The following is a 26109-nucleotide window of genomic DNA, read 5'->3' on the forward strand; positions in this document are numbered from 1 at the left end:
ATACTCTTAACTTTTGAAAGAATCCATTGGCCATGAAAAGGCTAATTGCATTAAACTACTTATACTACTTTGGAATGACAGTTTTGTAAGAGTCACTAGGGCTCTTCTGAAAAAACTGCAAAACAGATCTTGAAATATCAACACCTGAAATTTTACAAGCACCTGATGAGCTTGAGCCTGCACTGCTGTAATACAGGTGATCAGTGAAGTATTTAGATCAGAACTCTGTGTACAGCTGTGGAAAGATGTCTTGAAGGTGACTTTCGGATCTGTGAGATCTTGTCTTTTCCCAGCCTATGTTTCTTTACCCATGCTTAATACATTTTTGGAGCAGTAACCCATTTGTTTGAGATTGCCAGGAATTTAACCCTCAAGAAGCAAAAATCTCCAGGCCTTCCTAATTCTCCTTCTCTCCATTATACTCTTTGCAAGTCACTGATGATATTTCTGGCTTCCAACTATACAGGAGCCTAACCTGATCAGAAAGCAACAGTATACCTTGTCTGCAATGTCTTTGGCTATTTACTACAGTCTGTCACTGCTACAATCACTAATCTTGTTTCCAACAATTATTACTCTTCTTCCTCAACCCCCCCGACATTATCTCAATTATTTCCTTCTCCTTTTCACAAATACTATCTGTCCTGTCCTTCTTCTCCTTGGTTTCCTGTTTTCTTATGCCTTGGCTTACTTCACTGAGTAATCAAACTAGAATATAAGGCACATGGGAAAAATTCAGAGTTGGTAGAGATCAATGAAGTTACAAGATGGAATCTGTACTACATTTTTCAAACATTGTAAACTTTCAGTTTACCTTATTCTGACTTTCTAGTTTTGCTTATTTTAGACTTCCAAAATTAGGATAAGACAGAAACATCCATTCTTGCCGTATTTATGGAAAGCAAGATGCCAAACTAAGTACAGTACACAAGAAGGCAAGACAACATTTTGAGTATGCGCTCAAGAATATCAGATAAAGAAAAGCAGCTATGTACTCTGATTAGCAACAACTTTGCCATATCTGCAGGCAATAATATTCTGTGACAAGTGCTATCTTTAGGATACTTTGTCCTAGAAGCTCAAGTCACTCTTTGATTCCTTTGTAGGCAGCGATACTACTGTACATGACTTTAGTGAACTTAGGTCCTTTGAGAAATATTGTTGGAAATGAGAACAATTCTCACTGTGATTGGAGACGTTTGCAGAATACAAGCAGTAATGTGACTTCTGTGGTTGCACTTTGGCCCTAGTTTATATTTAACACCTTTGAGCTTATTTTCAAACAGTTCTCTGAATAGGTTTGGCAAAAGTATTTTGGATGAAATGGCTATAACAGAAATATTCTCTCTAAAGTATGATTTCTTCTTTTAGAATGTAAACCTTCAATTTGGGTCACTTTCATGTGTGTGTACATGCATTTCTGTGTTTTTGTACTTGAAACATGCATACACAGACACCCTCACATACACACACTTGTATGTAAGAATTGTGTTAGTATCACCCTTTAGTATCATGCTGTGGAAGCAATGGAACAGCTCCTTCCATTTGAAAGGCTTTTGAGATCTTTGGAGATAAGGAAGTAAAATATTTAATAGAATTACACAGATCCATGTCCTCAGTAATTGGCTTTTATTGCCATAAAAAATCCTCTTCCAAAAGAGAAAAAGAGAGAGGGTAAAAGGATAATGCACTATTGTCAGCCTCAGAAAAGCCATTTTGGTTCATCAGAGAGCAATGATTATGTATGAATAAACATGATGGGATTTTTTTTTTTTTTAATATCTAAGAGTGTGACATATAGAGCCAGGGAACCCTGGACTGTGAAAGGAGATGTCATAGTTTGCCTCTAGTAATTATATTACATAGCCTTTTCCTGATTGAGTAAATAGTGTTCAAAGGCTTATAGACATGATAACAGAATGTAAGTAATTTGTTAGAATTATAGAAAAGGTGTCATTTGAGATGTTACGCAGTGATTACTTAGGAATATTGATGGCATGCCTGCAATAAGATAGAAAGCAAAGTGTATCTCATACTTGTCTTTTTAGTCACTGAAGGGGGCAAATTAGAAAAAATGTGATATCTGATTGATTCTACTTTCACAGTTCTCTTCTTTCTGTGAAAAAAACAGATGTTTAAAGCAGCAGATTGCTTTGCTTTTCTGGTGCAGACAGCAAAGATGCAAATTTACAAGTATACAGGCAAAAAGACAAATCAGACTTCATAAATTCAGATAATATCCTTTCAAAGAATCACAAAACATATCATTGAAAGGGACCCACTCTTAATATATGTATCATCAGGTCCAATTACAGCTGCTACTATTTCAGAGTGTAATTTATAGCCATGATACACTCTTATATTGTTTGATAAAAGCTGACACCAACATTGCTACAGCAGCAATGTTTTCTTTTTGATTGTCTCTCATGTTGCTACAAAATATATTGCCCATTTGAATTTTGTCTCTTTCACTGATGACTGCAAACAGTTCCTCTTTCTCTTTTCCTCCCGTTTTTCTCTTTCTTTTTTCATTCTTTCATTATTTTATTTTCATGGCAAATATATCTTTATTTTTGTGGAAGTAAGTATTCCATAAATATTAACATTTCTAGGGGGGTGGTATTTTTAAGAAATACGCATGAACAAAACTCCTTAACAAAACAAACTGGCAACTCCACTTCTTATATCTCCACCGACAGTGCAATTGTTTAGGGAGCTAGAAATAGGAACCTATGAATTTGACCCTTTTGAGTTAGTCAAATTAGGTATTAGGGAAGCTATAAGTGCTACCATATCTGATGAAGAACCAAAATAGAGGTATACAACAGGAAACATAACTATTGTAAAACCTTTAAAAAAGATACAAGCTGGGGGGGGAGGGGTACAGTACACCCTACTTAGTATTACCACCACTGCTTTCCATGGCTTAGAAGTAATTATAAGATTATACACCTGTATAGTTGTGTAGCTCTGAATTAAAGGCCAGGAGCATTTGAGTAGGAATAAATGAAGTAAGGTTTTGATATTTGACAGCAGAAGTACTCGCATCCACAGTAGGAATAGAAAAGTGGACTTATCAACATTGGAGTTGGCAAGCTTTATCACATGGAGTTAATGAAAAAAATCAGAAAAATCAGTAAGGAATCAATATTTCTAACTAGAATTCACATCCATGCAATGAGGCTGATGAATCCAAGACAATACATACTCCCTCTGTGTTACTGCCTATGCTCTGCAGAGTTGCTCTGGGTGTGAATGTTGACTGTTCACCTGATATTTCTTCCAGCCTGCATATTCACATTACATGATTCTAATAATCTTATATATTATTTGATAAAAATATATGTTATATAACAGGCCTTAATCTTCCTGCCTGAGCCTGAGATTACAAACATGAGAAAAAATATAGATATGAGTTGAAGAAGAAAACCATAACAGTAAACTTACTGCAATTTTTCCCTTCTCTCCCACCACTTTACACAATTCTTCAGTATCCATTCTCTGTTCTTACTCCCTCTGAGAAAATTTTACTACTGTGTATAATTACTATTCTGTTTTACTACTTTGTATGTTTCACTAGAGATGTATTGCCTTATTCCTCTACGTTGCTCATGATAAAATTTAGACTTTCAAAACTACTGCTGAATTTGACTGGTGAATTGCTTTCTTTTTTCCTTTCCTTTCTACATAAGAATGAATCAGCTTTCAAAAAGATAGTAATAAAAATCTTCCGCTAATAGCCTGTACTCCCTTACCTGGTATCCTTTCATCTTTGGCTCCCCTTTTGACAAAATTCAGCCCCCTGAGTATATATTATTTTGTTCTTTTCACTGTTAACAACTGTATTGTAATCATTTGTTTCAAACCTCAGGTAGGCCAACTGGTATATAAACATTTTATTTTTATATAAAAAATTGATGTGTTAACCTGTGCCTTGCAGTTCTGTGAAATCTAGCAGGAAATGTAACACAACAGTTATCTCTTCAGGTTATTCTTTGCTGTTATCACAACAAAATAATTTTTTACTTAGAGGAACATCAACTTTTCTTTACGTCAGCTGATTTTGTGATAAAGAATAGTTGAAAGAGTTTTTTTTTTTTCCTCTGACTGTAAAGGTAAAATACTAATTGCTTACAAAAACAAACAAATGCCCAATGCCTTTCTCTATTCTTTACTGTACAGCTGATTACAAATAATGACATTTTAATTGAAAACTTCTTATATGAATTATGAAGTCTGGTTACTCTCAATCTAAAATGTACAGACTGCAGAAGGAGAAAGCCAGAAACATTCTTTAGAAAATGGAAAAGGAAGCTGGAAATGTTAATGATATTATGTTACTCATTTATTATTGAATTCTGCACCTTTTCAAAGCTTTTCATCCTTTCTTGAAGCTTTGCTGTCCTCAGAGATTGTACATTTACTTTTCTTTTCTCTGTTTTTATTTTTATTTTCTGCTTTTGTAGTGCTGGAAGACTTTGAAGGCTTGTGTCAGTCAGCAGCAGTACATAATCACTGGTTGTTGAGAAAATGCATAAATATTTATATGAATAACTATATGACTAATATTATCTTTCTCCACCTGTTACATGCGGTCATTTAGATATTTTTCTTAATCTTTTGGAATACTGTAATTGTATTATAGATTATGCCAATGTATCAGCATGATATATACTTTTTTTTACATATTACTAAAATTTTTCTGATTGTTAAGCTAAAATAATTGACTACTCTTACTGTTTGGTAATTTCTAAATGTATTTGCTTTAGAAAATGAAATTATACTAAGCTGTTTCAGGTATGTCTCATGAATTTGGTCAGTGATTCTGGAATTAGCTTTTGAACATTTCTTTTCAAATATCCGTTTCTAAGCACTATTCACCAGGTAGGCATTTCCCTGTATGAACAGTTAAACTTACCTGAGGTCAGCCTGGTTTACAATTGCTATAATTTAAATTAATATCCTATCAACATTTTAATTTTTTTCAGGATAGATTTAACTCAAGTTTTGCATTAAACATATTGGCCATTTAAGAATTGTATTTTTAAATAAGATTTTTTTATAGTTCTTTATTCTGTTGAACCTAACACTAAGAAAAAAACATAGAGTTTAATCTAATCCTTAGATATCCATTTTAGCCAGTAGGATTAGATGAGAGTTCTATAATCCTCTAGATATTGTCCTTTTTGCTGCTATTAGTGGTGTTAGTAAAAGGTTATTTTTCACCTTGTGACCCTTTTGGCAAAAGGTCACAAACAATTTTGGCATTTCAGACCTTCTCCAAAGTGTTCAAGCATTTAGGAGCTGTTTGGGACTCCACCACAGGCAACCTTGTGATGTCAGAGTAGGAAGTGATTCGTTAGGTCATAGAAATCCCCTCCTCCAGCAAGTCTGACCTTGCCAAATTCCAGTACAATGAGGTGCAAAGAAGAACTACAGTCCCTAGCAGGACTGCATAATGTATTCCTTTTTAGTTCTGTTGTGTGAATCTCCATTTCCATGGCTCAGGCCCTAAATTCTCTGTTTCTTATTCTGTCATGTTTCACTCATGATAATATTTATCTTCCTCAAAACATAATTTATGCTTTGCTGATGGTTCTGGACACTAATTTCCTGTCAGCTCCTCTTTCCTTTTTCATGTTAGTATTAGTCTTCTTTCTATCTACTCTTTCTTCATGGATTACATTTTTCAAATCTTAATCCTGTTTATCTCCTCAAAATAATTACTCCATTTTATTGATAAAGCTTTTGAAATGGAAAGCCTAAAGCTCACTGTAATATTTCAGATGAGACCTACTGTATATTGCATGGAACAGTGTAATTATCTGGCTTATTTTGTGAGTGATGCTACTGTTACCATACTTCATTACAGCATTTTCCTCTTTTTTCATCCACAATCAATTTTTAGACTTAGGAAATTTATCATCTGCTGTGATCTTCAGTTCAATTTTTCATAACACTTCATGTTAGTAATTTCAGTTTTCTTTCTTCTCTTTATTATTCTTGCTTATTTAAAATTATTTCTATCAAAGATAAGATCAGAAATATTTTGTTAAGAATTCTACATTTAGAATAATGCCTGAGCATCCCAACTCAAAGATGAGTCCAACATAAGATTTGGATTGAAGTTGATTTCAGTAGTATTGAACCCTTTGCCAGTGGTTTCATTTCTCATTTGTTCTGTCATGTGGTTCCATGTCCAATTCCAAACTCTACACAAATTCTTTTTTTTTTAAATCTTAGTTGTAATACAAATATCAAGAGTTAGCTTAAACTCTGAGAATCTAATTCTAACTTATCTGATGTCAGCTACATGGAAGAAAATTAAATACCTTTAGTTCTCTCTCGTCTCCATTGCCTGTTGTACATTGCCTGTTACCAGGCAACTTGCAATCTTGCTAGAATTTGTCTAGATTGGAAACTAGATGTATGCACAGAGTATAGGCACAGTTCAAAATTAGTAATATATATTGGTACAAATATATTTGTTTCACAAAGTTGCAGCCATTCTCTTATGAGTGATATAACACAGCTCCATGAATTGCATACAGTAGCCAGAGCTGAAATATGATTGATTTATTGAAATATATATCTGCTGTAACCTTTTCAAGAATTTCCTGTGTTATGCCATTTTTTTCCCCTGAAGTTAATCTTGTTTTTCTATAACAAGTCAGTCATCACTGTTGGAACAAAACAAAAGAGGGGCAAATTTGCCTCTGGCCCTCTTCTCCCCATATGACAAAAGCTGTACACTTTGCGTGTTAATGGTGCTGAACTACCTATCCAATTCATGTGCAAAGACTATATGAAAAATATGACAGTATAAAAATGCACTCCTTTGATGCTTCCTGTATGTGCAAGCATGTTTAGTCTCACAAAGAAACATTCCCTTTTGCTAGGTTTCAATCACAGATATTTTGGAAGGCACTAAACAATGTGCTAGTGTTGTTTGGATCTAAGCTGAGAAGTTTAGACAGCAGTGTGTGATAGGGAAGCTGTCTCAGTTTCAGAAATGTTATTTGGATAACCCAGGGATACATTGAATTCAAACCTAGGTACATATAAGAAGCATTGGCAAATCTCCGTCTCTCTGGAACACTGCCTGTGAGTGAAAGAAAAAGCTGTTCAATCCGAAATTGAATCTCATAAGCAATGCCTAACCTAACGGACTCAAAAGCTCAGTTGTACTTCTATGCCATTACAGAAATGCATGTGGATATAGTGTTTTCAGAGCACTGCACACTTAAAGGTCACAGAGAATAACCAGAGGATTAGACCCACGGGATGTGGGGTGACACTTGCTCAGCACTCAGTAGAGGCGGTGCTGTACAGGCAGACTTAAACAGAGGGATTTGTTGTTAGGCAGCATGTGTTGGTACCTATGATAGCAAAAGAGAGAGGAAATCATGGCCTCATTCAATCTAATAGATTTTTTTCATTGACTTCATGAAGCGAAAATTATACTTAGTTGTCTAATATGGGCTTTCCTTTCAGAAATGTAATAAATTTCCAAACTCTATTTCAATCAGTTATTCTCACCCATATTTTTATTACGGTTTAAAGAAGAAATATTAGGTAGGTACTTTTGTTCTTCTTCAGGCATACATATTTTCTTTGTCAGCAGAGTTGCTTCCACTGTACAGTTGTTTTCAATATAAGTTAATACAGATCTCTGCAAAGAGCTGCAAGACATTTTTTCTCTCCTTCCCCAGCACCTCAGTTTAACCTTAGAATAAGGATTAGTAAGAGGTAAGCCAGGTGTTTCTGAGGGTTAACCATAGATAGTTTGAATTTCTGCCCATCAGCTGTAGGTCGGAGCTGTTTCTAAAGAAATTACTGAAATCCAATAGTGGCATCAAGATACCTGGATGGCAATTAGCACCATATGCATAACAATAAAGTTTGTCCTCTGTGATGCTCCCAACACATTATTTTTAAAATCTTAATTTATAGATCTTAGTTTTGCAAATATTTCTGCATGCATCAAATTTTATTCATGTGAGTAATGCGAGGCACGTTTGTACCTTATTCAAAAGACTGGGTCATATCTGTTAACAAAGGACAAAAAAGACTAATAGCAGGGAGGCTATGGAATGGAGGTTTTATTCTTTCAATAAATATGTATGTTCATAATACAATATCTCTAAAAGACAATGAGTGTTTACTGACTGGATAATAATGGCAAAAATCTTTATTCTCTAGATCTAGAAAGATTAGGAAGAAAAGGAAATACTATCCGTTTCAGATACCATTTTATCTGTATTTATATACAAAACAATAAATGCATGTAAGAGGCAATCAGCACAAAAGGCTTCAGTATTCCATACTGAAAGGGTTGAGAGGAAAAGATAAAAAGAAAATCAAACAAATTAAGAAATAGTGGTCAGTTAGAAATAACTTAGTGAAAACCACAAGATATTTCTGAAAGATGGAGTAGCTCTCCAGTCTTTGATAGCATTATTTTTATATGCCTTCTAGTCACAACTAAAAAAGTCTTTTCTCCTAAATGTATGCATCTCTTGAAATATATGTTACACAGGAGGACAAAATCAAAGTCACTGTGGTACAAAGCAGCTGGAAGCAACTAAAGCCTTTTAACAAAGTTAACCTAAGACTTGCTTTAAAAAAATGTGATGACTAACCTCACCTTCAAAATTTTTCCTACAAAAAATATCCACCTGACAGGGGATGGATGGCAGCCTAACATTACTTCTCCTGATCTGCTAACAGATTCATACTGCATATGCAATTGTTTAAAGCAAAATCATTCTTCCTCCTTCATCCTCTTTTCTCAGGCCCTATTTCTATGTACCTGTTTACATGTTCTGTCTTCTCTTTGAGCTTGTAATATCCTAGAGCCAAGAATTTTTTTTTACTTTGTGTCTAGCAAAATGGGTCCTGATCTAGCTAATGCTTCTGGTCACTGCAGAAAAATAAAAGATAAATAAAAATTGTTTCATTTGTATGGATAATTGCAGGACAGCAAAGCAAAAGTCTTCACAGAGTCTGAACTACCCCCACATGTATAAGATGGATGCCTAAAATATCTAAATCCTAATTCTTCTTGAAATGACAGAAGAATGTCAAGACAGGAAATAGACAAATGGGTGGTAAATCAGGAGGGGGATAAGAGGAAAGATGCAACCCCAAATTAACCATTTTAAATGCTACTTATGTTTGATTTAGCATGACCTTTAAGTCTGTTAATAAAACTACAGCATCTCTGAAAGTGTTGATGTTAGTTTAATATCCCTTATGACAGTAAAAAATGGACTGAGGCTATGGGCTATGTCATTTGCTGGTGAATTAGATAAATCTTAAAGTTTATTTTCTGACTGTATACTTAGCTTTTGCAGTTACCCCTAAGACATTAATCTATTGAAAAGGAGAAGATATCATCTTTCAGGAGAAACATGTCATAAATATTTTGATAAAGTATTTATAATCCTCAAAAACAGATGGCTGTTCCATGAAGATTGTCAGCTGAGAAGGTTTGCTGACAGAAACATGTTACACTACTGCAAATTTTTTGAGGGAAGGACTTGCACCACAAAATCAGATGCATTCTTCTATTAATCAATCACAGCTGGGTGATTTTTTGACAGCAGGAGCATGCTGGACCTAATTTGATTGTCTTGCACTTTTTCTGATTAACAAATCCTGGGTAAGGTGAAACTTGATGGAAAGAACATAAAAGCAGATCACTTGCACAAAGTATAGATAGGATGAAAGGAAAAGAAAATAATTTGATGTGCAGATAAAGGAAAATCCGTGGGATTGTATTCATACATACGAAAATTAGTTTTGTTTTGGCTGAGATACTAATAGGCAGCATCTAGACTTTCAGAAGTGTTGTATAAATCCCCCCAAAGAATACATATTGCATAAGCAGTGTAAAGTAATTGAGATTTCACATGCTCTTTGAGTCTTTTCTGTATGTATTAAGTGCCTTTTTGATGGAAAGACAAACACATGGCAAGACAGGGCTCAGTAAAGTGTCGTATCACTGCATTCATTCCCAGTTGAAGAGGTCAACAGGGTCATGTAGTCTAGGGTGCAGAAGGATATTGAGAGACTGAGGAACATAATTGGAAGAACAGTTACTGACAGATATTCTCCGCCTTAATATGTGATTTGGTGATACTTGATAGTGAAAGGCTTGCCATTCCGAGAATGCTGGCATCTCTGACCTCTTCTCACCAGTTCTTCCCCAGCTGAGCAGTTTCTCAGATGTCACCTTGGCAGATCCCCAATTTTGTATTTGCCATTTATGTTTCTAAAGCGTTTGTGGTCTCTGTTGGGTGGATTAGAGACCTTTCTATCACCATATATTGATGATATGAATGAAAAAAACAAACCAAAAATACTTAGTCCACATTGGTAATTTCCAAAATACATTGTATAGCTGCCGCTAATTTTTGACAAATTAAGTTTTGATTGTAAAACTAATGCTGTTTTAATTACGATGTCACTGAAGAGGAACAGGTCTATAACACAGCAAAAGCAGTCAAACAACAAAGACACTCAGAACTGTAGTAAGATGATTTGGTATCTGAGTTTCTCCCCCTCAAGTTTCTCTGAGGCACTTCCACTGATTTTTGCTAACACCCTGCTGATACCACCAGGAGAAGAGGGAGGAACTGCTGTTAAATGTGGTGAACCAACTTCTGATTTTATCTTGATATAGTTGTGATCATGCCTGAGACTGTCAATTATCTCTGGATTAATTATGGATATGAATCCTAGTTGCTTTGAATAAGACTGGTAAATTAAATTCTAATGTGATCTGGTTAGATTTTCTCTGGGCCTTGGTGGGACTGCATTGTGTATAACTGAAGAGCTCTGTACTTCTAGAAAACAAATTTCACCAAGAATTGCCTAACTATAAAAGATTTTTGCCTTCCAGATCAGAAATGAATGCAACTAACAAAGGCCAACCAAGTGTTTGAGAAAGTCTTCTTTGCCAAGCAGTCACTGAATCCACAAAAGATAATAATTTTTTTATTGGTTTTGGAAAAGAAAAAAGTGATCCTACAAAAGTACTTTTGGTTGAGACATCACAAAACGATTTTTATTTTTCGCTATTTTTTAACTAAATGAAAAAGTATGACTAAGATTTTAGAAATTTCAAATTACTTTGTTGATCTGGAAAGAAAAATGCATTTTAGAGATGAATAGTAAAGTCATAAAGTGAAAAATGGCAAAAGCCATGATGTGTTAGACCCTGTAAAGACCTAACCAGAGTTGTGTAAGAGAACAGTGAAAAAACCAGGAGTATCATTCAATCAGAATGGGGTAAATACTAAAGACATGGTAGCTATGCCTCACAAAATAATTACATATTTTCATTTGCTTTTAAAACAGATGATGGCAGAATTTGATATTAAAGAACAATGAGAAATAAGAAACATTCCACACTGACTTAAGGATGTTCAATGGCGAAGTGCACTCAAGGCAGGTTAGCACTTATGCACAGCTATATTTTTTTCCATTTTGCAACCTGGAAGATGTCTGTAGCACAGCTGCACTTGTACCCCTGATTCAGAGCCCATATTGTCTTGTTTCAGCTGACTTCAGGACTATTCTACAAACGTCCTGATGGTGACATCACTTTGCTGTTGTGTGGTCAACAATTAAACTTGGGGAAAACAGTTTATGCAGTTCTAATTTGTGTGCTTATCCTCTGCTCATATACAAAATAAGTGATATTTTATGTATAATAGTCTAGATTACGGTCACTGAGCTAGGCATAATACACTCATTTTGTTCACACTGCAAATACAGGCATACTTAGACATATGATAAGGACTATTGCTGACCTGAGTAAGCTATAAACCTACACTAGAGCACAGTTTCTCAAAGCACGTAGTGGAATGAAACTCAGGTTGAACCCAGCATTGACAAAATGCCGTGTAGAAATAGCCTCTGTTGATACACAGGATTCTGCCAGAAAAACTATGTCATTTTGGAGACTGGAACAACCAAATGTAGTTTAGAGGGAGACTTTCACAGACTTGTAACAACAACTTCTAGTATTTATTGGCTATTTATCTGTTTAAGAAGAGCTGAGTGTACTCAGCCACAGCATAGAGTTTATGGAAGACAATTGCAGAAATATAGATATAATAATGGGAGTATTCAAAGCGATTTGTGAGACCACGTGTAGAATTCCTACAGACACAACCTCTGCTCAAGAGAACCTCACTGAAATGAGGAATGAAAACTATCACAAACTCTTTTAAAGCCAGTGATGAGAACGGTAGGCATTAGCTCCAATACATTAAGGCTTGATGCCTACCTGTCACTTAACCCATAAATAACTAATAATCAGATGTGTAATACCTTAGCCATGACTAAAAGTTGCTTTGAAATGAGTTGGTAATTTAGATACTCTTTTTTTTGGTTGGTTTTTTTTTTTTTAATGTTTATTTTTCTTCACAAAGGTTTGAGTATTTTATTTTTTTCAGCAGATGTAAAGAGCACCACTGGTAAGCTGTAGAGACACTTTGGGAGTCTGCTAAGAGCAAGATCAAAGATAGGTAGACGAGCAAGCATTTTTGTGTCTGACCTACCTTCCTTGAATCTTGCAAGGTATCTCCTAGTTGCAGCAAGGTAAATATTTGATGTTCCTAATTATAATAAAGTTATTTTTTAAAAAATAATTATTATAATTAATATTATCTCATGAAAAATTGACTTAACTAAAAGATATTACACAACCCCCAATAGTGTTACAGAAACAGACATTCCTCAGGTCCCCTTCTTACTTTCCACTTATCTCTGTACATGAAGATGAGAATTTTCCATTGTGTGTGGGGGTTGTCTGTCTTTCTGATTTTTACACACCAGAAAATTCAAGGATTACTAAGTCAGATGTCAAAAGTTACTGCATCATGGCGTTTTGAAATTTAGAAAGAAAGCTGAAAAGGATTGGATATTCTTGCATGTAAAAATGCAGTAGGGCTGTACAAATCTGAAGGATCTGAAGTCAGAGCTCAGTTTGATCTATTACTGTATGTGCTGGTTTGGGCTGGGGTAGAGTTAATTTCCTTCACAGTAGCTGGGATGGGGCTGCATTTTGGATTTGTGCTGGAAACAGTGTTGGTGACACAGGGATGTTTTCGTTACTGCTGAGCAGTGCTCACCCAGAGCCAAGGGCTTTTCTGCTTCTCCCCCCACCCCACCAGGAGCAGGCTGGGGGGGCACAAGGAGTCGGGAGGGGACACAGCCGGGACAGCTGACCCCGACTGACCCAAGGGATATTCCAGACCATAGGACGTCATGCTCAGCGTGTAAAACTGGGGGAAGAAGAAGGAAGGGGGTGATGTTTGGAGTGATGGCATTTGTCTTCCCAAGTAACTGCTACTTAGTGTGATGGAACCCAGCTTTCCTGGAGATGGCTGAACACCTGCCTGCCCGTGGGAAGTGGGGAATGGATTCCTTGGTTTGCTTTGCCTGCATGCATGGCTTTTGCTTTACCTATTAAACTGTCTTAATCTCAACCCACAAGTGTTCTCACTTTTACTCTTCCAATTCTGTCCCCCATCCCACTGGGGAGTAAGTGAGCGAGTGGCTGCGTGGGGCTGAGTTGCCAGCTGGGGTTAAATCACGACACTGTATTAGACGAAAGTGCAAATATCCAAGGAAAAATGTATTAGCCATATATATTAATAACTCTTTATTTTTCTTTATCATTTAAGATAAGCCCTCAGGGGAATCAATTACTTGAACATGTTAGCAACCTAATGCAAGGTTTACAGTATTACCCAATGGAACTGATCCTGCTCCCAGTGAAGTTAATATGAATTTTGGCATGAGCTTCCATAGAAGAAGCAGTCGGTACAGTATTTGATATTCCTGCAATAAATGCAAAGGCAAAACCTGTTGTTGCATGCATGCTAAGTCTTTTACGAATGTAGTGGATAGAACTTAATAACTGCTTTAGGTACTCAAATATTTACGCAAAGTCACTCTAATGTTTCTGATAGATATTGATATAAGCATATTTTAAAAAAAATATCTGAGGCACATGAAAGAACTCCAGTCCCCCAAAAAGAAAGAAACCATTATTTTCTGCATTATAGTATAAATTCAGGGAACTGATATGAATGGACTTCTGTTAGCATCTGTAGCTGTCAAATACTCATGTCAAGACCTAGATGGACCCATTGTCAAGAAGTGCTTGTGTCTTTTTTTACATTTATCCCATGTATTTATGGAACTGTGTGTCCTATTAATTGCATGTTTGCTTTATTTTGAAAGCTTTTTTAGAGCTATGCAATGTCTTTGTAGCTTTGGAAGGAAGTTCTAAGTAAGGAAGAAAGGGCAATAATGTCTGTGATGTGAGAGTTTTGTCTTTCATTCACCTGTGTTTTTCTTGTGATACATGTCTTTCCTATCATCACAGCACCATTTTACCTTGCTTTCAGTTTTCATAACTTAGGCCACGGCTATTGTCATCTCTGAGTTTGAGTCGTGGCCCATAACACAGTGCCTGTTTAGTACCGCACATTATACACATGCCTTAACTTGTTTGACCATGGCACTTGCAATATTTAACAATTATAATGAATTTACTGTGCAGGAGGCATGAAAATAAAACAGCAGATTACCAACCTGCACATCAGTATTCAACAAAGGAATAGGAAGTCGTGTTATTCTCCAGCATTTTAGTGTCTTGTATCTTCTTAAACCAAGGAAGTTTAGCACTATTTATTGGAAGTCACTGCTCTTAAATTATTGTTTGCTCTTAATTATTTTTTTCTTCTCTGCTTGTGATCTCCAAACATAGTTTGTTTTTTTTTTTTCTTTTTGGTCTCTGAAAATATGTGATAACTCATTGAGCAAGTAATGCTTCTCCTATGATTTTAATGTGATACTGTCTGTTTTCTTAATCACTTGCTTAATGTAAGATAGGCCCTAGGATAAATTAATTATGTGAATACATTACTATCTAGCTGCCTTAAGTAAGGATTATGGACACAAATCTGATCTCAAAGAGAGTTTTGGCCTAAATTCATAGTTACACAGTGTTAGAAGAGAAAACAGGAATATACCTTAGTAATCTCTGTGTATTGAATCACAGAATATCTCAAGTTGGAAGGGATCCAGAAGGATCATGGAGTCCAACTCCCTGTTTCTCACAGGACTACCTAAAACTAAATCATATGACTAAGAGCGTTGTCCAGATGCTTCTTGAACTCTGACAGGCTTGGTGCCATGACCACTTCCCGAGGGAGCCTGTTCTGGTGATCAACCACCCTCTCAGTGAAGAACCTTTTCCTAATGTCCAATCTGAACTTCCCCTGATGCAGCTTCATTCCGTTTCCTTGTGTCCTATTGCTGGTCATCACCAGCCTGATGTAACCCCATTTACTGTAACTCTTTGAGTCTGACCCATCAGCCAATTGTTCACCCAATGTATCATGGACCTGTTTAGCTGTATGCTGGACATTTTGTCCAGAAAGATACTGTGAGAGACAGTATCAAAAGCCTTGCTAAAATCAAAAAAACCCACATCTGCTGGCTACCTTTGGTCAACTAGATGGGTGACCCTGTTATAATAGGAAATTAAGTTAGTTAAGCAGGACTTCCCCCTTGTGAACCTGTGCTGGCTGTGACCAATGACTGCAGTGTCTCTCAAATGTTTTTCCATAACTCCCAGAATAACCTTCTCCATAATTTTACCCGGCACTGAAGTGAGACTGACAAGCCTGTAATTACCAAGGTCTTCCTTCTTACCCTTCTTGAAAATTGGGACAATGGTGTTGTTAATATTGTATTCCAAAGAGAAGTGAGAATAATACTTGGTTGTCTTCATATCTTAATATCCTATTTTACAATGTAAATGGAAAATTATGAAGGATAACATAAAAGCCAATATCAGATACATGATGTTGGCATGGTTAAGAGATTTAATAGCAATGTATCAGTTGGTCAGGTACTTTTATTTTCCTTTGTAACAGGCATGTAAAAATAACATGTGGTGGGTAGGTTTACCCAGAATGTTCACTAAGAGTCAGAGATTTTTCACTCAGACTTGGGGATTCATAAATGCATCCACTTCTCTTTTGGTTGCCTTTTTTGGTTGCAGCGTAATTGGAGTAAGCTTTTGTCTCGTCTCAATATGCAATGCAGATTTACTTTCTCTGATGCCCAAATAGTCAGTCATGCCCAAAAAGAAGCACTATAATTTTAGTTTTCCCAAAGGACAACAGAATATTAGTCCAAAGATATTGTTGTACATCATAGTCCAAAATTCTAGTAATGGAAATGGTCTCAAGAAAATTAATAACTTATTCAAGTGATTCAAAGTTTAGTTTCACCAACTATGGAGGTAATGTTCAATGCTGAAATTATGTGAATTGCTGTTTCTGATGTTTGGTCAAATACTCTTTATGCAAAACTTAAAGAAAATTCATCTACTTCAAATTTGTAATTAACTTGCTTTTTAATGTAATAATAAGAACTATTATTACTGTTGTTGATGGTATTATTATTATTATAGCCTTGAATATAACCTTGGCTATCATTTGGCTGTCTTTTCACTGCTTTGCTCTAATTTTGGTCTAGTATTTTGATCTTATTTATTTGAAAAAGAGCGCACCTCCACAGCTGAACTCATTCACACAGGTGAGTTCAGCTTCCTGAATAAGTGGTAGAAAATAAATGAAACTTCAGTCATTATTTTTTATGACTTAAGTTTGTGTTCTAACCTAAATTTTTAATCTTTGTTTCCTTGAATATCAGAGGATTTTTTTCTTGTGGCAATTACTTTGTCTAACTAGTCATCAAAACTTTAATTACAGTTAAAATCTTGAAGATTTATCAAGAGATGTGTTATTATCTGGCCTACCATTCCTTATTTCTTTAGATAATGTTTAATACTTTAAAATAAACTAGCACTGTACTCTTAAAAGCCTAAAACAAATCTTATTGTTGTTAATTATCTGCAGCTGAAGTGGTAAAATCTGCATAAGAAAAGTTCCTTCAATCTCTCTTCTGTTCTTCTCAAGCCACCCTGTAGATACTTTTACCCCCTACAAATCTGTTTGAAATTCATATCACTCATCTGTGTTTAGCATTCTGCAACCTAGAGGCTATGCTGGTATGTCATACAAAGTATTTATCAATAACAGTTTATATGCTGTTCCTGGTTAAACTGGTGATATGACTTGCATAATATTTCTTAGCTTCACAAACAGTATTCTGATATTGTATGGGGACCTGAAGAAATGGAGGTAAAGGAAGGAAAAATGTGAAAGGCTGTTTTCTCAATTGAAACCCACTCACTGCTGGTTACTTTCTGCTGCTTTTTACAAGAACTGAATATATAAATTGTCACACAACAGGAAACATTAGCTTCCAGTTAAGGTGAGGTCATTGGCATCATGTTAGCATGCAGTGGATCTGTCCCTAATATCAGGTTCAATCAGTGAGGAAGATGACATTTCTCCAGCGGGAAGCGTCTGCATTTTTGCAGAGAGCTGTCAGTACAGAAGCAGCATGGGAAATTAAAGAGAAAAACTGTTATTATGTAGTCATAGCACTAATGATGAATATTCAGTTATAATAGTGAACAATTCCACTAGGATTATGTGGGGACTACAGACAAGGTTATGTGTAGGCTGTGATTTGCAATGATGACTTTTAATCTGTATTCAGGTTACATTTGGTTGAATGGAGACAGTAGTAGAAAAGGGTGGTAGGCTGTGTCTCTGACTGAGAAAGGGCTGAAAGACAGACTTGTTTTCATGTAGACACACGCACTTTTTGAGAACTACAGAAGTTAAGACATATATCTTTGAAAGTAAATTCATCCCACTGTCAGTGGAGGACTGCTGTGCAATACTTATTCAGTCCTGCTGCCCAGACAAAACTATACCACTCCAAGCAACAGATCTCCTTCTGCTTCTGGAGAGAAAAGTTCTTCTATCCCAACAGGAAGCCTATTGTAAGAAAATTTCTCCTGATATTCAAATGTTCCCTCTCTTTAATTAATCCCATTATTTCTACATATAACCCAGATAATTTAAAATAATTCATAACTTTTCTTTTTATTATTGTCCTTCAGATGTCATAAACCTTACTGTCTCTCCTGTAGTTGATACTGTGCTAAATTATACTTTGTTATCACCTTTCTTCCCCCAAGTTTTGAGGTACGTTTTGGTAAAGTTAAAAACAAAAAACCAAAGCACAACATATAGAGCACAGTCACTAATTGCCTTCCAAGTTAAGTATTCTTTCATTTTTATGGATCAGGATAAATAAATAGGTATATATGTGGGGATTGATATTAATAAGTTGATGCACAGAGCTATAAATACTACTAACAAGGTGAAATTAGGAACAAGAAATCTCAGTATGAATATCAAGAAAACATAGCAAGATATATGTTCATATGCAGACAGAATTGCTGGAAACTCCATCATCTGAAACAATTGATAATGCAGTGGAAGAATATTAAAGAATATGGTGTACAGAATAACTTCAGTGACAGAGGAAGATAGACTAAATGACACAAGACTATTCAGGTCTCTTATTTATGCAATTCACTGCCTGAAAATGAATAATTATCTCATAGCGAAAGACTCCTAATCCACATAACATGTCTCTGTCTTAAATAACAATGTTTTAGCAAAACACTTCTTAAGCAAAAATTTATCTCTTCATCTTAAGTGATTAAAATATAATCAAAATTATAATGTAAGCATAATTTAGCTGTAATAATAATAATTTTAAAAAAAACAAACCAAAACCAAAACAGATCTGGAATTGTAAGCAAAGTCTATGAAACAAGGATGTATTTACCTTGGATTAAAATGGGATATAATATTACTTTAACAATGACTCTAGGAGACGATGCGTCATTTCAGACAAATGCCAGCAAATGATATGATCTTATGGCTGCATATGACATATATCAGAGTATATGACAAATTGTAACATTACTCTTTACAGAAACCTGCTACTACTGATGGGATAAAACTGTATCCAGTTGGCATCTGCAACAAAGCCGTATGAGTACCTACTTATACTGTTTGTTCCTTCAGAGGATAAGAGATTATGATGGTGTCTTGCTTTATTTCATTGTGACCCAGGTACCCTCTTTTAGACAAAAATATTCAAAGAGGAATAATAATTTCTGAGATGTAAGAAAATGACCTGCATTCAGACAACCTCTTGCGCAAGCATGTGCATGTGTGAGGGTTACAATAGAAAATACCTCCATTAGGACAGTTTTACATTGGCAAGGGAGTATGTTGTAGTAACAATGAAATATTTTTTTGACCTAGAGAGAAATATGCATGTGTTTGCTTTGGTAAGAAGGGAGAGGAGCAATCCACATATAAGTAACTAGATAATGCAAGAAAATGTTAACTTTTTTTTGTTTTTTTTTTTAAATGAAATGTAGTTTATAAGTTTGGACCTCAACTATTATCTACACCATTAGATTTAAGGAAATTCACCCAATTTTGGAAACAAAAACCAAGAAGACCAAGGCCTAAGCCAGGTGAGTAAAGAATGGCCAAAGAAATGACTGCATGTGTAAAATATGATCATGATATTACTACTAGCCACAAATGAAAACAGTGCTGAAAACTGGTAGTGAAGCAAGCTAAAATATCAACATCTTGTCTAGGACGGATTTCCCATTGGCTTTTACCATTCAGCATATAGGTAGCATGGAAAAGTTTACCTTTTTAAGATGAATTGATCTGAAAAGCTTTTGTTGATCATTACTGTGTATGTGGGAACTAAAATTTTCCCGAAGTCTGCTTGGCAGACAGCAGTTTGCAGTGCTCTCAAGAACTGTGATATTGTATGATGTCTGTAAGAAGTGAGCCAATATCATTACCATTTCCAAAATTCTCTTGGCACAAACAGGTGCATTGTGTTTCACAAGAACAACTTTTCTCTTATCCAACAAACATTTGTCATGTATTAAACGAGTCAAGTCTGAAGATCTTTCCTCACCCCTTGTTACTAAAGCCCATGAAGTCTATTTTCCTCAGATACACTGCCCAAGAAATGACCTATAGTGATAAAGACACAATTGAATCCTAAAGATTCTTTATTCACTGTATTTGCTCATGTTTTCAGTCACGGCAGTTCACAAAGCAGTGGGTTCATAGAGGCCCCAGTAAAGGCCCCAGTCCACTTAAAGAAGAATGGCAGTTTATCCAAGGCACTAAGTCATGCCTTTCCATGCTGCTCCCTGGTGATCATATCCCTTCACAAACGCTGTTACTATTTAAACTGCATATTGCTTTTAACAAGGCAAAGTTCCTAGGGAGAGGTAATATTTTGCTGTATATCCAGAGGTATTTGGGGAAGGAGGGGAAAAACAAAAAGGTAAATATACCCTTCTTCAGGTTTATAGCAATTATACCCGTCATAGTCATTTTCAAGAAGGAGCACATAAGCACTTGGAACAACAAAAGAAAAATTACGATAGATGCTACATTCTGCAAGACTTTCCCAAACTGCAAAAAGCCAAGCAGGCTCTGTCCCTGACAGGTGCTCTCATGGATGAGTTAAAAGCCCTTGTCCCAGCTGAGACAACGCAAAGCCCTGTGCAATAGTTCAGCAATACGCTGGCATTCACTGTTCAATGGGTGGGCCTGCAGTTCTTGAAACACTTCCAGTGACAATATGAGTTGGTGCTTCTTCCACTGTCAGCTGAGTCAGGTGTGGTAAATCATTCCCAAAGCCTGATTTCTCAGGGTTTCTCAGGATTAGTTTCCTTCATATTACTAACTTTGTTTCAGAAAAGTCAAAACATGTTTTGGATACACACAACCATCAGGGACTTTGTAAGCCTTTCTGTGAATTACTGACTTTCCCAGTAAGGTCTTTTAATCTAGTTGATTTGATTAAAATTAAATTCATTTTACAGAGACTATATGTGATAATATTGGTTTCATGTAAATTATCTATCTACCTAGCTTAACCCCTAACACTCCTCTATGTCACACTATCTTTCCAGATCGTTGAGTAGTAATAGTTTGTGTGATACTAACGGTATATACACTTGAACAACTGAAATGGAAGATAAATGAAATACTTCTGTATTGGGTTTGCATGACAAGGTTTTGGTAGCGTGGGGCTACATGGGTGGCTTCTGTGAGAAGCTGCTGGAAGCTTCCCCCATGTCCGACAGAGCCCATGCCAGGCGGCTCCAAGATGGACCCACCACCGGCCAAGGCCGAGCCCATCAGTGATGGTGGTAGCACCTCTGGGAGAACAGATTTAAGGAGGGGAAAAAAGTTGCTGTGGCACAGAAACTGCAGCTGGGGAGAGGAGTGAGAACATGTCAGAGAACCAGCCCTGCAGACCCCCAGGCCAGTGCAGAAGGAGGGGAGGAGATGCTCCAGGCGCCGGAGCAGAGATTCCCCTGCAGCCCGTGGGGAAGACCACGGTGAGGCAGGCTGTCCCCCTGCAGCCCAGGGAGGTCCACGGTGGAGCAGATCTCCACCTGCAGCCCGGGGAGGACCCCACGCCGGAGCAGGGGGATGCCTGAAGGAGGCTGTGACCCCATGGGAAGCCTGTGCTGGAGCATGCTCCTGGCAGGACCTGCGGATCTGTGGAGAGAGGATTCCATGGAGCAGGTTTTCTGGCAGGACTTGTGACCCTGCGGGGGACCCACGCTGGAGCAGTTCGTGAAGAACTGCAGCCCATGGGAAGGACCCATGATGGAGAAGTTTGTGAAGGACTGTCTCCTGTGGGAGGGACCCCACGCTGGAGCAGAGGACAAGTGAGGAGTCCTCCAACTGAGGAGGAAGGAGCAGCAGAGACAACACGTGATGAGCTGACACCAACCCTCATTCCCCATCCCCCTGCGTCACTGTAGGGGAGGAGGTAGAGAAAATCAGGAGTGAAGTTTTGCCTGGGAAGTAGGGTGGAGTGGAGGGGAGGGTGTTTTAAGTTTGGGGTTTTATTTCTTATTATCCTACTCAGGTTTGATTGGTCATAAATTAAATTCATTTTCCCCAAGCTGAGTCTGTTTTGCCTGTGACGGTAATTGGCGAGTGATCTCTCCTTGTCTTTATCTCAACCCAAGAGCCTTTCATTACATTTTCTCTCCCCTGTCCAGCTGAGGAGGGGACTGACAGAGAGGCTTTGGCGGGCATCTGGCATCCAACCAGGGTCAACTCACCACAAATTTTATCCTCTTTCCTTCAAAATCTTAACCCCCTAGCCAAGGGTACATATAATATCCCAGGAAAATGGTTACATTATTTCAATATTTGCTGTCTTTCAACTCTGAAAAGGTTCTCCCCTTCCTTTTCTTGGAAAATAAGTGTAAGACATTCATCTATTTGCAATGCATTTCTATCTTAAAATTAAGTTGGAATGGAAAATGGCTTGCATCTGTTGCAGAAGTCAAAACTACAACAGCTAACACTTCTGTGTCTTATGAAAGCAGATTAATTTCAGATCAGTTTATTGTGAATGCAAAGCCACATAGAATAAAAGGAAAAGATTGTATAATCAACAGTTGAAATGTTGATGAGGCGCTAATCAACACACGATCTTTTCTACCCTCAAGCATTCATGGTACTGTCATGGGTGTTAACAAGATGTTTTGTTCATTCATTACGGAAAAATAAATCCATAGAGCATTAGCAGTCATTATCCCATATTAGTCCAAAATGAATAATAACGGAAACTAAAACTGCCTTATGCTTTTCTTTTCCCTGAAGTGATGTACAATCTTTGGTAGTAAACACAAGTAATACAGGGGCAACCATGCGTAACCTAATTCAGAATACTAGGTTGTATGTGAGTGTGCTTGTTTTTCTGGTGAGATGTACTTTGTTCTGATTCTACGATCCCACACTTGTCAGGATTTCTGCAAAAACGGTCTGTTAGTTTTCATATCAAATATGCATTGTTTAATTTTGGGAAAGTCTCCTTTCTTATAACCAATGTCGTAAACCCAGTATTTAAAAGTCAGCTTCTGTCTGTTGTAAGAAGCAGTTGCTACCTCTGTTAATGTGCAAGAAATTCATATCCACAGACTGAAAACACATAACATCAGGTGCCTAGAGGATGAAAGCTAGAACTGATTTCATGACATACAGATGAGGTTCAGAGATCTTCTAAAACACATATGTATATAGTTTACATTAATACTGAAGATGATTAAACAAGGCTATAAAGAAAATCTTACACTTGCATAAGAAAAAAAAAATTGCATCAGTATTAAAATCACCATGGAAACAGAAATTATGGTCACCCAAACCTTTAGAAATTATGAATATTTCAGCATTTTCAGCTTCGGCCTTGCCTCTAACAGAATCCTTATGCTGTCATGATTTTGAGATCCAGGTTGTTCAAGGGTGAGTGAAATTTCTTACCCAGGGATCTGGCTCAGAAGGCCTGTCTTTTTTGCTTCCTTTATAATACCCTGGGGCGGGCAGGCGGCATAAGTGCTAAATAGAGTGGTCCCACACAGACTTCTCAATGGTTTTACTCTTTGACCAGCTGCTCTATTCTGTGAATGTATATCAGAGGCCCAGTTCAGAGCAGCCTAGCTTGTCCAGAGACAAACATCACGATTGCACTTTGAAAAAAGGAGCAAAAAGGCTTTATTCATTTATTAACTCTGTAATCTCTAAAAGCCAGCTTGCCTGACTCTGTCTTTTCTCCTACTTTGCTTAGTCCAGCCAAAACCTACCTCCTAGCAAAGGATTGAGTACGGACATTTGATATTTGCGTATTGGATGAGCCATCACTAGAATGGATGTGCTAAAGGCATCCAATTCCTGCTAAAGTTTGTTTTCTCCTGGGAAGGATACCTATTCATACAGTAATATTTCCAGTCTTATCCTGCAGTTCTGGGTAAGTGGAATATAGTTGTGCACATGAGCCTCAAGTGTGGTTCACGTAACTAAATTTAATTCTATTATTATTGCATAGTTCTTACCTTTTAAGATAGAAGCTGCAGCTCAGGGCGGATCATGAAGGGCAGTAGCAATAGTTTGAACACCATGCAGACTGTGCCTGATTACCATAATTAGTCACTGCTATTAGTAGGCTCAGTGTGAGAACCCCTGAGTGAACAGATACACAAGGTTATGAGCAGTTTAGTTCATTTTGAATGGATGATATGAATATTCTCTAGAATATTATTTTAGATAAACACACAGTATTTACAGAAACTGAAACAAACTTTGCAGGAACTAACATACAGCTAAGAAAAATTTTTCTTATTTATCTACTTGAGGAAAAGTTATATTAAGTGTTTAAATGACCTGACTTTGTTAAGCGACTTACCTGGCCAGTCATAACTTCCTTGAACCTTGAATATTTGACTGTTTATAGGTTTTTTCCTAGTTAATTAATTAGAGTGGTATTCAAAAATGTGTATTTTAATTAAACTTCCATAGTAAAAAACAAATCTGCCAAGATTTTTTTCCTGGATCAAATTTATCAAATATCATTTTTATTACAGTCGAGTACTAGAATTCATTTTCTTCACCCATCCAAAAGCAGTTTTTGATCTTAGGTAATCAAGTCTACTCCAACTACAGTCAGCATGACAGAAGAACATTTACACAGAGTGACTTGTCCCATCCTACAAAAGATACAATAAACTGTCTCTGGTGTGCTTGTTCCCTCCATTGACTGGAAGGGATCTAGACAGTTAGTCTGCATGCTTTTCTACTTTTGAATTCCTTATATTAAATGTAATTAATGCCAACTAAAATGTTCAGCTTTCTGCACAGTTAAGCATGTTTTTACCACTTTCCTGTTTTCTTTATTAAAGATGTTGTACAGTGCTGCTTGGTGCTCTGCATTTGACTAGAAAGGTCCAGGCAAAAGAAGAGTGTAAGTTAGCTAGGAAACTAAATTTCATGTTTTGGAACCCCAGTCCTGAAAAGTTACTCTAATAGAGAGCAAGTGAACATTCCTATTTCATTTATATTATGAGTTCAAGAGGCATGCAGTTTTCTAAAATTTGTTTAAAGCTTTTCTTCTACCAGATGAAAAGACTTCTCTGTCTCTTTTTGCCGCAAATAGTTAGAACAAATTGTCTTTCACAACGGGTATACATCCAAGCACTGTAGGAACAGTAGGGAAAACTTGCAGAACCCTGTGGACATTGCACAAGGTGTTAGTAAAATAATATAAATTTTACAGTCAGAAAATCTGTGTGAAATAGTCTGAATCTCTAGACAAATTAAAGTGAACATCAGGTATCAGGATTAATGATTTTTGTGAGCATCGTTCTGTGCTCATTAACACAAAATCAGATCATTAGTAAGAATTTCTGTACTCCTTGACTAACCTCCTTCTCTTCTGTGAATGGCACTTGTCTTTTCCCAGCAATGTAACTGACACTTAAAGGGGCTTCTTGGGGAATTAAGAGAGCTAAATTAGGAAGTTGTCCTGGAAAATACTCTGTGGAGCATTGCACTCTGAATCCTTTCCAGCTGAAGTCATGGTATTTTAACTTTAGGATGGGAAAGAAAGTGTAGGCCACAAGAAGTTCGGAAAAGTCTTCAACTGAACTGTTCAATCTTGCAGAGGAAGGTGATAAATGCACTCTTGTTGCATGTATCACCCTGTTAAAATTTATTTTTGTGCTTTAAAGGATGATACCAGGTACACTGAGCCCCAAAACAAATACTTTCTGTAAGCAAACAGAAAGAAACAAACCAATCCTCTGCTAAGTCCAAGATTTGAAACGTATTGATTTTGATTTTTGAAAAATAGAACTCCATCACAGAAAAGAAATGGTCAACAGAAGTGGTGAAAATTGATTTATCATTTCACTCCTTATTTTTTAAAAAAATGAAGTACTAACTTCACAGGGGATTTTTGAGAATTCTTAAGAGACTAGGAATTAATCTGGTTTTTATGACCATTAAATACTGAACAGCCTCTTTTAATTAAAAAAGAAGCTCTGTTTGTTTTTCTTCTGTGTTTTCTGTTTCAGCTACTCTTCCAGATCAAGCTTATGAGGTTTGTTATTAGCTAGTTCATAAGAACTTTTGTCTTAGTATTTAAAAACATGACAATTGTCAACTAGCAGTATTTTCAGCGTCTGCTTTTCACAGCTGATATCCTCTGGTTCCATAACTTTATTTCCCTGAAACT

This window comes from Aquila chrysaetos, chromosome 2 (genome assembly GCF_900496995.4).
Source record: "Aquila chrysaetos chrysaetos chromosome 2, bAquChr1.4, whole genome shotgun sequence".
Lineage (NCBI taxonomy): Eukaryota > Metazoa > Chordata > Aves > Accipitriformes > Accipitridae > Aquila > Aquila chrysaetos.